Source organism: Camelus ferus, chromosome 12 (genome assembly GCF_009834535.1).
Source record: "Camelus ferus isolate YT-003-E chromosome 12, BCGSAC_Cfer_1.0, whole genome shotgun sequence".
NCBI lineage: Eukaryota > Metazoa > Chordata > Mammalia > Artiodactyla > Camelidae > Camelus > Camelus ferus.
In genome coordinates, this window is record NC_045707.1 from 28,640,708 (window position 1) to 28,657,395 (window position 16,688).

The 16,688-nt window shown below is 36.2% G+C and overlaps 1 protein-coding gene across 7 annotated transcripts in view; it reads right to left on the reverse strand.

Moving 5' to 3' along the window:
- The window catches only part of PPHLN1 (periphilin 1), a 119,342-nt gene that overhangs the window by 69,491 nt on the left and 33,163 nt on the right, over positions 1–16,688 (reverse strand). The gene's annotated exons all lie outside the window — the stretch shown is intronic.

A 16,688-nucleotide genomic window follows, 5' to 3' on the forward strand; every position in this document is an offset into this window, starting at 1 on the left:
ATAGGGTGGCCAGGGAGGACATCCCTGAGAAGGTAATGTATGAGCAGAGATGGGACAGAAGGATGGAACTCAACAAAGAATAAGGCTGTGAAGAGGCCTGATTTACATTCACAATGGCCACCCTAACCGCTCTGTGAAAGTATCGTATGTTGGCATGGAGGGCATAATGATGAATCAGAGGGCCTTCCTGGAGTTCACAGAATTATAACAAATATAACACTAACCCCGTATGTAAGACTTAACAGGAGCATCACTAGTAGAGAAAGGACAGGGGATTAGGGCCTGTAAAGGCCCTCTGCGAACTAGCCTCCTAAGTGCCGAAAGCCCCTTCCAAAGTAATTACTGACTCCATGACCCTGAGCAAGTTCCTTAACCTCCTTGTGCCTTAATCTCCTCATCTATAAAGTGGGGATAATAATAGTACCTACCTTACAGGGCTGTTGCAAGGAGTAAGTCAGATAATATATGCAAAGTGCTTAGAACAGAGTGGTACACAGCACTCAACAGATGTCAGCTGTTTCTCCTGAGAGTATCATCCTACTGTGGTTTCCACTGCATCAGTAAAAGGACTGTGCAAGAAATCAGCTAAGCCTGCCAATACAACTGCTTGATAGCATGTCATTCAGAAAAGCGAAACTATGGAAACTTGCATATTAGTAAGAGTTTAAAACTAACTCAAAATAATAAAACCTCTAGAATAAGACGTCAGCTTGATTTCCCAAGAAATTTGCTTTTATAGATGGTGAACTATGGATAATTTAATGTAAAGAACTGCAGTCATGGAGTTCTGTGCAGAGACAGAGCACATACAAAGTGAAAAGAAGGCAGAAAGGCCATTCACTAGACCAGGGGTCAACAAACGTTGGCTTAAAGGTCCACTGTTGTAGGCTTTGTGGGCCCTTATGGTCTCCATCACAGCTCCTCAACACTCCACCACAGCACAACAGCAGCCACAGACAATACATAAGCCCCTGCGGGCGGCTATGTTCCACTGCAACTTTACTTACAAAAATAGACGGCTGTCAGATTTGGCCCCCAGTTTGTATTTGCTGACCCCAATGTGAACAGTTACGTACTTCCAAACACAATTCATTAAAGAATAAAGAGCTTCACATTTCTCACAAAATACAAAGGAAAGCATGGGGAGTTTTTTCACCCTACCCCTTGCCAATATCTCAAGACTTTTGGACTTCAGAAATTTAGTTGTATTTTGGAAAGCAAATTAATTACATGATGATAGAAACGTTTTGGCTGACTCACCTCTTCTTTTCTACCAGAGACCTGACTTTATACTATATATTTATAATGTAAATGTAAATATATAAATTTATTATTTACTTATAACATAAAAAACCTTTCTCAAAATACATTCCACAAAATACTAATCCACAGATGTTAGTCTTTTTTCATATGAATAACTTTAGGAAACACTGAGTTTAAGAGAACTAAACACCTTTATTTACAATGGCATATCTCAGAGCATTCTCTACAGGAAGATACAGGTTCAAAAATTAGTTCATCATCTGCTTATGTATGGCCTTGACCTTAATTTACTTAACCTTCATTTTCGTAACTCTTCTGAGCAGAGCAACTCACGATGAATGATATCTATTAGTATAATTTTAGATTTTAGTCTTTTCATTATCAGTCATCTTATTTTTAATCTTCCCCCAAACATATGGACTCTCAAGTTATAAAATATTTTACCTAACTTTGAGAAAATTTGGGGATTGATTCCCTTCTTATAACACATACCATGATAAATTTAGGTTGACTAAAAAGCTAAATGTTTGGAAGGAAGGAATAGGAGAAAAAGACCCCTCAAAATATGTGTGTACAGACATACATATTAAAATAAATAAATAAATAATTATAAGCCTATAAGAAGAAACCATTTTGTATCAAAATACCAAGTTTAAACTACATACAAGAAAGGCCCCTGAAGTTGAAATTTTAATTAGATTTAAAGTAAATTTCCAATTAAAGAGGAAAATTTCAACATCCAACATTTGAAATTCCAACAAAGTCTTTAATATTAGTCTTTAATATAACGAATACTGACAAAAATCACCAAATAAGGTGAAGGATATGAAGATACGTCAATGAAAGGCAAATAAATGTATTGTCTCACTAAATAAATATTTAAGATAACTCAAGTTATCTTAATTTTTCCCTATCAAATAGGCAAATTACCTCAACCAGTAGTGAACATTAGGGTAGGATACATAAGCCTCATCATGAACAATATCCAATTTGGGTTGGGCTAGAAATTGCTAGGGATTTAAAGGTCCTAAAAAGAAAAACACTACTGTAGCCCATAAAATAGGGTTAGACGTCAAGGTCAACACAGAGTGTGAATACTAGGTAGGGCTGCAAATATCAAAGTCTTCTGACTGTCAGAGTGCCTTTCTTATCTTCATTGACAAGTTGCCTTTCTCTCTTCTTCTATTTATATGTCTGTACACATTTCTCTTTTTCTAGGTTCAAGTTAATGTTGCAAAATGCCACAGAATACCCTGAATTCTTTCTTTTTCTTGGCATAACACCTGGTTAATATAGTTTGCACTTGGTTTCAAATGTCAACCATGAGAGTTTCTATTTTTGAGGGACGAAAGCCACGATTATCAAACAATCCACTGTTCCATAAATAAGATAGGTGTCTTAACGTTCATCACTGTTTATCCTTGCATCACTGACACAGGTATGCATACAGGTACCATGGATAATGGTGGGCGCTCTGGAGACACTATTAGATACTAGTGCACGTGATTATTAGAAGTTAGCTTTTTTAAGATTTTTTCTTTCATCGGTAATTCCTATTCACCAAGTGAAGACCAAATATTTCACAATTAATTAGTAAGTCATTTTGACTATTAGAAACAACTTACATAACTAAATTTTTTCCGACATGTCAATATTCTCTTAAGTTCCTTATTTTAGATTTTAAAGGATAACCGATCTTCCACTACTCAGTGCCACCTCCCCCCAACACCAACCTTCCAACCCAAGAAGAAATCTGGATGATATTCTCCACAGTAATCAAGTAGCTGTAATGTACTTCAGAGAGGAAAAGCAACCGATAGAATCAGCGTAGTGATGTTTAAGGTACTCATGTGACTAGCAGAGTTTTGTTATTATTGCTCTGAGAGTCTGATACTCCAAACGCAAAAAAAAAAAAAAAAAAACTACTTATCCAACTTATGAACATAAAAAATAATCAAAATATATGCAAGAATAAAAAAGGATTCTATTAATGAGGCTCCTTACTATATTATTGGTTTGCAAATGACAGTGATTTTGCTCCAAAAGGGATACGTGGTAATGTCTGAAGACATGACATTTTTGACTGTCGCAACTAGTACTACTGGCATCGAGTGGGTAAAGGTCAGGGAAGCTGCTAAACATCCTACATTGCACAGGACAGCCCCCTACTCCACGCCCCAGGATAAAAAACTGTGCCAAAGTTCAGAAATCCTGAGACAGACAGAAAGACACACGCATACTCATAAATGTAATCTATCAGTTTAAGAAATATGAAGAAACATTCTAGAGATTTCTTGGAACCATTTAACAATTCTAAAATGTTTCTTTATAATATATCTAATGTCAACTATTAAAATTTCTTCAACTCTACTAAACATTCAAATTACATGTTACATTTTCAAGTAAAGTATTTTGTACTCTATTCTCAATCTTTTAATTTATATGTAGTCCAATAGTTAAGAGCGTAAGCCCTGAACAAGTCTGCCAGGGTTCAAATCCTGGCTCCATCATTTGGTTACCATGGGAGAGGTTTGACAGTTACTTAACCTCTCTGTGCCTATTTCCTTGACTATGAAATGGGAATGGGAATGATGGATTAAGAGGAATAATGCCTACCAACATACATAATAAGTATCTTACATATTAACTCATTAACTCAAATTAAAAAAAAAAATACTGAAAACACCAAGTGTTAACAAAAATGTAAAACAATTGGAATTCACATACTTTGCTGATGGGACCATGAACAGGTACAAAGCTGCTAGCTCTCAGTCCACAAATCACTACATGACTAACCAATGCACATTATCATCAGTGACCAATCACATCGTATCCTTCAAAGGCTTTTAGATTAGTCATCGTGCATCTGTTATTCAGTTCACACACAGACAGCAACATGTAGTTTTCTGTTGCCTTCTTGTTCCCAGTGACAAACCCATGTGATATTTTACAAAAATGAACAATTCAAAGAAAATCAGCTAACAAAGACAAAAGTGCAGCCAAGAAACAAAAAAAGTGATAATGGTGGTAGTGAAATTCAAACTGAACATAAATGGAGTTACAGAACAAACAGCTGACCATGGGAATGTTGACAATGCTGCTTCAAGATCTGCAGATACTAACTCCTATATATAAAACAGATAAACAAGTTTATACTGTATAGCACAGGAAACTATAGGTTCCACTACCTCAGGATAGTCTCTCTGCAAAGGCAAACCTTCCAATGTCTTGACCAAGAAATCATCCAACCTATTTTTATTGTTATTTATTTTTCCATCATTCAGAAAAATGTTTTTACTTAACAAAGCAATATTTTAACCTTCAACATTATTTCCAAATATAATTCTCTTTACCTGACCTGCAGGAAAAGTCAGTGAATAGAGACAATCTTTTATAAATAAAACATTTTAGAAAAGAATCCTTTATAATAAAATATAAAATTTAAAGCTTTTTTCCTCCCATAGTTTTTCTTAAATCTTCAGTGCCTGCTGTTAGAGGTATGCAACTAACCACTATCAAATGACTAATGAATAAGCAAATACAAAAGAATTATTAATAGAAAAATTTTAAGTCTTCTGTTGTTTAACAGTTTATATTTTTGTATATTCATTCAAGGTTTTAATTCTATACCATATATTTAATAGATACTTTCTACTAATAAAACCTTTGACATATCATTTAAAGATTTTTTCTATTTCATAGAGTCTGAGCTAAAGATATCATTACTTCAGGGTCCACCTCAACTTTTGCTACTTCAACAAAACACCACTATTATATTCAAGAAATACTCCTATGTCCAAAAATGAGGAATTAAATCACTGTAACTTGACAGCTGAAAAAAAATCTAGAAAAACTTGACAAAACCATTTTTTTTTGTTTGTTTTTTTAGCAATCTTCTCAGAGTCATCAGAGAGCTAAGAATGCAGTAAACAACTATGGATCCAACATACAAGAGAAGCAGGAAGCTCAGAGAGCTGGGCCTGTCTTTTGGGGCAGCTTTTGCCTCTGTATCTGCCAATTTCAGAAGCAGTAGCTGAGAGGCTGAAAAGCTGAGAAATAATTTTGATAGCTTCATAAGAGTAGAATATTAAAATAGAGTCCAGATCTTACCAAGGAGGGCTGAAACCCCAAAGGGTTACACAATGAGCAGGGTGAACTGGAAATAGACTAGCCTGGCTTCATATGACCTAATTTACCTACATTCCCTGACGTGACCCTGAATTGCTAATATTTGAAATACTTAGAGGTTTCTGTTTTCCTGTTCATTAAGATTTCTTAAAATTATTTCAGATGTAAAATCTCATTTTAACAAGAAAATCTATGCACTTAAAATTATATAAGTAAAATAGATTTAAGCTAGACATCCTTAAATACAGAACTGTTTCCTGAAGAACTGTATAAATTAAAACAAAGCTGTCAGAGTACTTAAAATGCAAAACATAAAATCTCTATAGATTATCATTAGTTTGCTCAAAAAAATTAAAAGGGAAAAATCAACTGATAGGAATATTACAACTTTATTCACACTATTTTTCTTTTAAAATGTTTCAGTGATGATTAGCTATAAAATTCAATCAATATCACCTAGTATAATTTTCTTTGTGCAAGTATAGTTCTAATTTTAAGAAAGAATTGTGTTTAACATGACTTTGAAACATGCTGAACATAGCAACAGGATACTGGAAACAAGTACATTTAACTGCCATTCCATAAATCACAGGGTAAAACTTTGCACTGCAAGGAAGATAAAGTTCCATTTACTGCAAAGTTTCTAGCTATGTTGAAAATGAGGATATCAACAAACATAATGAGTTCAACAGAATGAACTATAAGGAAAAACAAAAAAGAGTTCTTGAAGAAGGAGAGGTACAATCAGAACACTCATTATGAAGTCTCATAGGATAAAGATTCAAGATGAAGTTACTGCAAATGAGAGAAGGTGCCAAGAGCACACTGTTAACAGGATCCTGTGGGTTCTGGACTGCTGTCACTCCACACTGCCTAAGAAACCACTCGTTCTCAAGTCTAGCTTCACATTAGAGCATCTGGTGATCTTTTTAAAAAACACTGTTGCCCAGGCTCCACCCAAGACCAATTAAACCAGATCTCCAAGTGTGAGGACCAAGAATTATGTAGCATCCTTTTAAAAAGCTTTCCATCTAATTCAGAGTAGAGCCAGGGCTGAGAACCACCATTATTAGACAAGCTGCTATTACATGCTCTTCATTTCAGAGTCGCAAATTATTGCCCTACTCCAGAGGTTGTAAATTCTAGTTTTAATTAGTTGGGAACACTGAAAAGTCAAGAGAGTTAACATTTTTAAAAAATCTGGATTTCTGACTCCTTTTGAAGCAGGCCACACTGGGCTATATTCCTAAATAGCAAAGATCAGCTGGTACCAGGAAGCAGCTGCTCCAGTCTGACTCTCAGCAGTCGTTTACATTTCCTAACTGGTCATGTAGGCACATGAGTTATTGCCACTAATAGACAGGGGCATTATTACCACAGAGAAACGAATACGTTAACTACTTTCCTGTAAGTATTACAACTACTTCATGCGTAATAACTGTATTTGTGTACACTCACATAACAAAACACAGTAATTTGAGTCAATCTTGTAAATGTTTTCACATCACCCTCTTCATAAACCGACTTCTTCCTTTAAGCACAACCTGGCATTGTAACATAAAAACTACCTCCCCTCAAACTCCTGAGTATTAAGTGCACATTGATGGTTTTACCTCAAGGTCTTGAGTTACATGGGGCATAAGATTTTGTTCTAAATCCTCCATCCTCTAAGAAAAGGGGGAAAGAGCCCAACAAATTCCTTATTTAAGTTCATACCATCCCCTTGTAACCCCAAACTGCCCGTATTACCAACCTTCTGGTAACCTTCCCACATTTCCTAAAGCCTTTAACTCAGTGACACAGTCTGCACCGAAACACATCCTACCCATATCATGAGTGACTCAAAGTTCATGTGGATCATCTGTGCAATATGGTGGCAATTCCCTGACCACCTCCTACCTCTTCACATGACTTTAGCCACTCACTTAAATCCTAAACCTTGCCACTTATTACCCAGAGGTGCTCTTCACCAGAACCCAATACTACATATTCTTATAGTCTTCTCTCTCAGTTTCCTCACTCCTACAATAATTCCACCTCCACCTCATGAATACCTTCAAGTCTCCTATATTTTCTAGTAGTCTACGAACCCCATCTGGTCTCACCTGCCCTTTCAGCCTAAATTACAGTATCTGAACCACTCTGAAAACCACTAAATTTCCCTCCCAGCAATTCTTGGTACATCATCTTAGCCAACCCAAAGCCTGAATTAACCCCAAAATGTGTGTTCTTCACTGATATAGCTGGGTTGCCATAACCTAGAGAGAAATTACACAAGCCTACAGACTGAACCCTCTACGGACACATGGTCTCCAACTTCCACCGTGCCTCCAATTCCACCAGCAATAATTTTACCTATCATTAGTGAGCCCCATCTCCCATTCAGGTCAGCAAGTATTCTATACCTTGATAATTCTCCCCAAGTCCTTTACCTTGCCCCAAACCTTTCACTGTCAATGGGTTACTTCACACACTAAAAAACAGAGCAGTCTTCACGCATGAACTACCTCAACTGCCAGCTGAGATCCCCTCTCCCCTAATTTGCCTTCATCTGCCCCCTCATTTCCTCCTTCCTTTCTTGGTACATGAGTCTCTCCTCCCTGCCATTAAAACTTAGCCCTTCTATCATTGTCTTCATCCTCATTTACCTTGCTTCATCAGGCATCCCTTTTCCGTCCTGTATCTTCAACCTCTCTTTCCCTTCAACCTATAAATATGCTCAAGTTACTGATCACTTAAAAAAAGATTTTAGATGATCTCCCTTTTTAGCCAGTGTCTTTCTCCAGCTAACAACATTCTCTACTTTCCATCTGAGTCAAGTATTTTTTTAAAAAAAGTTTACCCATCCAGGTTGAATCTACCCGCTTCACATGAAATTCATCCTGACACAGCCAAATCCAAGAGGTATTTTAATCTTTACATCACTGAAATATTCAGTTGCATTAGATGTTGGTGACCCCTATATTATTTAAAAAGTTTCATTTTCCATCACTTCTGTATAAGTGCTCCCCAGGTTTCTGACTTTAGTCTACGGCTTTTGTCTAACTACATCTTCTCCTTAGACAACCTCAATTTTGAATGGAGCTCCTCCCTTCAAACCATTTCTCCTGGACTGACAATCTCAGATAATGGAACTATTATACACACAGTAAACAAAATAAAGAGTCCACATACTTCCCTCTTTCTTTTCCCCACATCCAACAACCACATCTTGCTGATTTTTCACTTCCTAAGCATTTATCAAATTTAACACTCTTCCTCCATCCCAGCTCCCCTTCTCCAATTCAGATAGTCATGATTTCTTGTTCTAAATCTTGTGCCATCTTGAAAAGTCATCACCTACGATGAAGACAAAATAAACTACAATCTCATTGAGTTAACTTAGCCTCTCCTTCCCTACCAACCTAAAATTTTTCAGTCACTTCTGACAGTTTATAGAATAAGACCCAGGCTTTTTATAGATTAATCCATAACTCCCCAGCTCATACATAATCCCCTATTAATATGCTACACATCATGCTTTATATAGCTTTGCTCATGCTCTTCCCTTTGTAGAAATATGGTCCCTGTTACTCCTTTTCTGATTAACTCTAACTTTTTCTTCAAGTTCTGTTTAAATTATCTGCTCCTACAGGAAACTTTAATAAAGCCCCAGCACAGTTTAAGTGCTTCTTTGTCTTCTATGGCACTTTATGAAACTCCAGCATGTATTATATTATGCCATTTACTTGTGCTTCTGTTTCACTAACTAGACTGTAAGCTACTGATACAAGCAGGGTGGCCTACACACAGTAAACACTCAATAAATATTTGAACTAAATCAAAAATGATGTTTTATAATATTTTCTCTGTCAAACAGAACATCACCTAAGAAGGTAAAACAGCCATAATAAAATTAAAAACTAAACCTACTTCTTTAAAGTATCAGTAAGTATGAAATACTGAGTAAGTCAAAATTTTCCATATATAAATTCAGAAAAAAAACCCACAGTATTTATAAATAAAGTATACTGGCCACTTGATAACACTCTTGTTCCACATTTAAAAATACTACTTAATATTTTAAATAAGTTCCATCCAAAAGTTTATTCTAAGACCTCATAACTATAGGGGAAAAAATGAATCTGTTAAAAATAACCTCATTCTGTCTAAATCAATAACCCCTGATAAAGTATGACATGCTCCTTGAATACAAAATGAAATAAACCCTAACATATTCTGAATTTCATCTACATGCGTTTTGAACAAATAGATAATTTGATCACTGGGTAAATACAGTACCAAGATTAGTAAACAATGACTTACTGGAAATGTAGGTAAATTATCAGGTATGCAGCTCTATTAAATAAAAACATGATCACTTTCAGAGCAGGGGTCGGGGGTTAATAAGGATGATTTAAAAAAACTTGATACATTCTCCTTCCTCTGTTAGCTGTTATTTAATCCAGTTGCTGCCAATGATTCCACACTCCCATTAATAAAACATATTTGAATATGAATCACTAGAATATATATGCTGGATTTATAAAGTACATAATGTGCTACAATGTGAAACACATAAAACAGAAAGTGAAAGAGATTAATTATAAACAGAACTTTCCAGGGCCAGTAACAGACAGACAGTGGAAGATGGTGTGAAAGCAAGGCACCGCAGCAGTGACCAGTGATGGCAGCGAAGGTGCTGGGGAGTGAGAAGACCCACAGGGGGTTTACCTGCAAGAATGTAAGCAGGTATACCGAGGGTACCGATTTTAGGTCTAAGATCAGATTTTAGCTTATTTACAAGCTAATGAGTTAGACTGCTACTATTTCATGGATGCTGGCAGAAGACACAAGATTCTTGGGTCAGAGATAAAGAATACTGTCAGCACGGCAAACAACATAAACATTGACATGTTTACGTTCTCCAGGTCCCAAGTTCCACAGGGATGATGTGATATAAGCCCAGATGGATGCACATGTGGTGGGTTTGGTTCATAACTAAGGAACACTGAACTTGGGAAACCCACTATTTTTACACCAAGCAATCAGCAAGCCTGCTCTTTGACAAAGAGAGAGACATTACCTTATTCTTCAAGAGTGCTCACTAAAAACTCAGCTCTGAGAAATAACATGCATAAAAAGTGGCCAGGGCTTTGCATTCTTGGTGTATAATATTGGCAAGATGTGTAGGAGTGCAGAGACCTATGGATGACTGTCTCTCCCAACAACTAGGAAGCCAGATTTCTCACTGATGAAGGAGGTAAAATATGGAAAAGATAAAAGGATATTGCCATGAACTCATGATTTTCAGTATCTGTAAGTAGTGTATAAAAGTAAATACAGATGTAAATGTGTGCGTACATATGGCCATGCGTGTGGGCATGTGCGAACCTAGTATCCAGCTCTTGGTTATAAAAAAAAAAAACCCACCCTCCACTAAAAAGAATCTATGCTCCTTAGAGAAACTGTGGACTTTTGGGCCAGGGCAGAGAAAGTATAAGAAAAACCTAGAATATCTTTCATCAGAAAGTAAGAAAATAATCAAAAATGATGTAGGTAAGTCAAAACAACACAAATGACCTTCATTTGGAATGGATTCTTATATGACACCAAAAGCATTAGCAACAAAAGGAATAATAGATACATTAGGGTTCATCAAATTTTAAAATTTTGTACATCAAAGGACATTATCAATAAAGTGAAAAGCCAACCTACAGAATGGGAGAAAATATTTACAAGTCGTGTGTCTGATAAGGATTTAATATCCAGATCTGTAGAGAACTCCTAAAACTCAACAAGAAAAAGACAAACAACTGAATTTTTAAATGGGCAAAAAAACTGAATAGACATTTCTCCAAAGCAGATACACAAATGGCCAACAAGCACATGAAATGCTGTTCATCATTAGGGAATGAAACGCCAATAAGAACCACAAGATACCATTTCACACTTACCAGGATGGCAATAACAACAGTCATGGTGATAATGATGATGACAATAATAGGAATATGATGAGTGCTGGTGAGTATGTAGAAAAACTGGGAAAACTTGTACATTGCTGGTGGGAATGTAAAATAGTGCAGCCACTATGGAAAAGAGTTCGATGGTTCCTCAAAAAACTAAACATTAAATTACTATATGACCCAGCAATTCCACTCAATGTATGCCCCCAAAAGAATGGAAAACAGGGACTGAAAACAGACAGTTATATGCCAATGTTCACTGCAGCATTATTTACAATAGCCAAGGTGGAAACAACCCAAATGTCCATTAGGGGATGAAAAAAACAAAATGTGGTCCATACATACAACGGAATATTACTCACCCATAAAAAGGAATGCAGTTCTGATACACGCTGCAATGTGGATGGACCTTGAAAACACTATGCCAAGTGAAAGAAGCCAGACACAAAAGAACAAATGCTGTATGGTTGTACTTACATGAAATATCTAGAACAGGCAAGTTCCTAAAAATAGAAAGTAGTATGGTGGTTGCCAGGTGCTCAGAGTAAGAGGAAATAAGGAGTTATTGCTTAACAGATACTCGAGTTTGTCTGGAGTGACAAAAAGTTTTGGAAATGGTGGTGATAGCTGCACAACACTGTAAATGTAATTAATGCCAGTGAATTGAACATTTGAAAATGGTTACAATGGCATATTTTATGTTATATATATTCTAGCACTAGAAAAATACTTTTTTAAAAAACACAAGTTACTTTGAAGGGATTCACAATGGCCAAGCCTGGGCATCAAAATAATGACAGTAATGGAACATAACACACTGAGTAAAATCGAAATCCATGAGTCCACAGATATAAAAGAGGTTCTGCTTGTTTTTTAAAGAGGGGAGTGAAGAGAAAGTTCTTTCTCACAATAGAATACCTGCATAATAAATATAGAAAGAAGCATCTAATTATGAAATCAGCCGTTAAAAAGCATCTTATTAATAATTAATTCAGGCAAGAAACATAACTGGATGCTAAAACCAGGGAGTCAAAGTGGGATGAAGAATGGCATAATCACATGGTTTCAAAGTATCTCCCCATAAAACACTAATTTTAAGGGAGGAGGCTAACTTCACAGTGAAGAAATTTTGCAGACCCCATCTTACTCAAGCACTAAAAGTCAACACCACCGATAAGGGGACAAATCAACAACAAGTACAACCTAACAGGATGCAATACAGCATCACTGCAGGGACTGACGCCCTAGCAAAAATGCACAACCTGGATCTAAACTTGAAGAAGCATTAGACTGATCTACATTGAGAAGTATTCTACAAAACGTCTGCCCTGTATTCAACTTGCCAAAAACAGCCATGAAGATCAAGAAAAAGATTGAGGAACTGTTCCAGATTAAAGAAGTCTACAAAAACATGACCTACGAGCTCAGATTAGATCTTTTTGTTATAAAACACATTACTGGGGGGCACTGTTGGAGACATTAGTGGGGTCTCTGGTGAAGGGTCACAGAAGAGTTCGAATTACTCTTGCAACTTTTCTATACATTTTTTAAAAACCTCTTTCAAATAAAATGTTTTAAATATTCTAATATTTTCTTCCCACAGTACAAACAATTACTGTGTATATTCCACTGACAAGAACAAAAACACTGACTAGCATGGTTCTCCTAACTGCTCAGAACCTTATCCTCTTACCAATGTACACAACTACTCTCTTCATCTGGCTTACGACGCAGTGATTTTCTTCCCTCTAGAACCACAGCTATTTTCCATTCACAAAGTCTTTTAGGTAGGAATTCTTTAATGAGCCCACCTGACAGGGAACAACTTATAAACAGCCAGAAAGATGCCAGGCAGTAAAAGCTATAGCTTTTGTAAATAGTGTAAAACCTGAGATGTTACTGAAGACATCCAGACACCAAGTTAAGGTGCAGGAAGGTGCTGGAGTAGAAGCACTTTCTACTCTACAAAACCTGCTCTATTTTTATTCATAAAAATTATGTTTTTTTCCATCTGTTTACTATCTATAATCCGTACTAAAATGTAGGCTTCAGGAAAGTAGGAACTTCTTATCTTCAGAGGCTAAAAGAGTATCTGACATATACAAGATACAATAAATATTTATAAAATGAATGAATATACCCTATAGAAAGAACTCTATACCCTGAAAACACAGAATATCCCTTTTTTATAGTTAACATTTATTAAATGATTACTATGTGACAGGCATGAAAAAGTATGCGTGTTAAGTCATTTAATCCTTTTTTTAGAAACTGCAGTATAGTTGATTTACAATATTGTGTTAGTTTCAGGTGTATAGCAGAGTGATTCAGTATTTTGGCAGATTATACTCCCCCATCATTTACTACAAGATCGTGGGTATAATTCCCTGTGCTATGAAGCATATACTTGCTGCTTGTCTATTTTGATACAGTAGTCTGTATCTGTTAATCCCATACCCCTGATCTGTCCATCCCTCCCTCCTTCTTCCCTTTGATAACCACAATGCTATCTATGCCTGTGAGTCTGTTTCCGTTTTGTACATACATTCATTTGTATTATTTTCTGGACTCCACATATACATGATACCATATAGTATTTGTCTTTCTCTCTTGGTCTTAATGCACTAAGCACAATATTCTCTAGGTCCATCCACGTTGCTGCAAATGGCAGTATTTCATTCTTTTTTTATGGCTGTGTAACATTCCTATGCATATACACACACACACACACACACACACACACACACACACACACACACACACACACACGCCACATCTTCTTAACCCACTCGCCTGTTGATGGGCTCCCAGCATGCTTCCATGTCTTATCTGTTGTAAGTAAGTGCTGCTGTGAACATTGGGGTGCATGTATATATCCGGAAAAAAATTTGAAAAGAATGTATTTCGTTTTAATGACCATGCTATAGTTAAGAAAGTTGATCAACTAATGATCAATGAATTTCAAACAGTGGAGTAAGAGTACAGGCAACAGTCTCTGATCACAGAATGACTAGAATATATACTATGTCACAAGCAGTGTAAAACTGCTATGTATCAGAATCAGCGGGATACAGTTACAGCAATGCTTAAAGGAAACTTAATACTTCTGTTAATAAATAAGAAGAAAAGCAAATTAAATATCCAAATTAAAAAGACTTTTTTAAATGAACGCATAAGTGTTTTAGGTTTTTAGAAGGCAAACTGAAAACATCTATTCAAATTTAAAATGTATATACCCTTTGATCCAGAAACTCCACTTCTAGCAATCTATCCCATGGAAACTAAAGCAGTGTTTCATAAAGGTATTACAAATTCAGATTTACTGCAATACTGTTTTGTACTCGAAACAGCATAAATATTCATCAATAGGTGAACAGCTTAATTATTTAGTATACCCACATAAGAGAACACTACCTGGCCATTAAAAAGATTCAAATTAACATTAAAGCAAATAATTTGGTGGGGTTTTTGCAAGCCTCTGAAGGAGAAAAGCAACTTAGAGAAAAAAGTATTTAACATGATCTCATTAACAAAAATCAAACACACCAAATGTTTATGCATACAGAGAAAAGTGTAGTAGAAGCTGTTGACATGGCTGTGGCGACCGAGGAGTCACACATGTGATTTTATTTCATTTATGTAAAATTATATACAGACACAGGAAGGAAAAATGCTAACAAAGGCAGGACGAAAGAATAAAGATATAAACAGAACTCTTATTTTAAAAACTGAAAAACAACAAAAGTAAAATAATCCAAGAGCCATTTCTTTGGAGGGAAATATAAACCATTAGTTAATCTAATTCAAAGTTTTTTGGGTTTTTTTTTTTTTATTCTGTTTTTCACATTTAGGCCTTTATTACAGCAAATTACTTATTTTGACATGCCAGGCTTCCAATTTGGTGGGGTTTTTTTTCCCCTTCAAATGGACAGCAGTTTGTCCCAGCACTCTTTATTAAAAAAATACATTCTTTCCGCATCTGATTTACAATGTTACGATGGCTGTATCCCAAACTCCTAGACATACCTAGGTTTGCTTCTAGACTCCCTATTCTGTTTCACTGTTTACATTACCACAGCTTTATAAGTTTTGATATATGGTATTTTGAGTCTTCGTATCTTTTTCAAAACTGTTTTTGCCATTTTGCTCTTTACCCTTATTAATTTTAGAATCAGCTTGCCAATTTCCATGAAAAAAACAAATTAAGACAAAAAACCCTGGAATCACACTGAATTCACCCCTAAATCTGAAGAGAACTGATATACTTGTCTCTTCCCAGTCAGTGATGTCGTATGTTGCTCCTTTTATTCAGGACTTTTAAATGTTCTTTAGAAATGACTTGTAATTTCATCCAAATAGGGGTCACACACTTCTGTTAAATTTATTCCTATTACTCCTTATAGTTTTGGGGCTACAGTGTTTTTAAATTACGTTTTCTAATTTATGTTGCTGGTAGATGATTTTATCACACTGAACTTTGATCATTTCCTAATTGTTCTAATAGTTTATAGACTCTCTTGGACTTTGTGCATAGATAATTATATCATCTGTAAATAGGTCTGTTTCTTTCATCCTAACCCTTACACCTTTATTCTTCTTGTCTTGCTGAGGGGCTGAGACCCCCACTACCATGATGAGTAGAAGCAGAAGCAGTGACAGCATTATTGCTTTGTTCTGATTTTAAGACAAATGCTTCTAACTTTACCATTCAGATAGCAAATGTCTGCTTATCAGATAAAGTAAATTCTCTTCCATTCCTAGCTGACTGAAAATTTTTATAACTACTATTTGGTGTTAAATTTCATCAAAGCATTTTGAAAAATTTTCCGCATCTATCATCTCTGTTGCTTCTTTTGAGAGAGGCAGTCTGCCATGAGTTCTGAACGCCCCTCCACATCCCTGCCACATGTGCCAAATTAAAAGACCATCCACTGATACTGAACAGTTCTTGTAATTGGTCACGCAGATAGTTCAACAGGTCAAGATGACCACAGCATAACTACCGTGTGACTGCTTGTTCCCCATTAAATAACTGGCTTGCTTCCTATTTGCAACAAAAGGTACCCAGCTTTTAACTCTCGCTTTCTCAGCTGCAGTGCATCCCACTGTGTGCACAGCCACCACCCCTGCCCATCACATCACCCTGTGGACTTGGGAGCAGGGAACTGACGCTACCGTGCTGACTGTGGTGCTGAGTAATACTGCTCTGCTCCTATCCACTGAATCTTGTTGTCCATTTTTGGCACCTGTGGAGTTGTGGCAGTTGGCTCCTTGCCATTCTCTGTGAGTTTGGGGTTTTTCTCTGACAGTTCACAAGAGATCTTTCAAAGGCTCCTTTTACAATTTCCAACA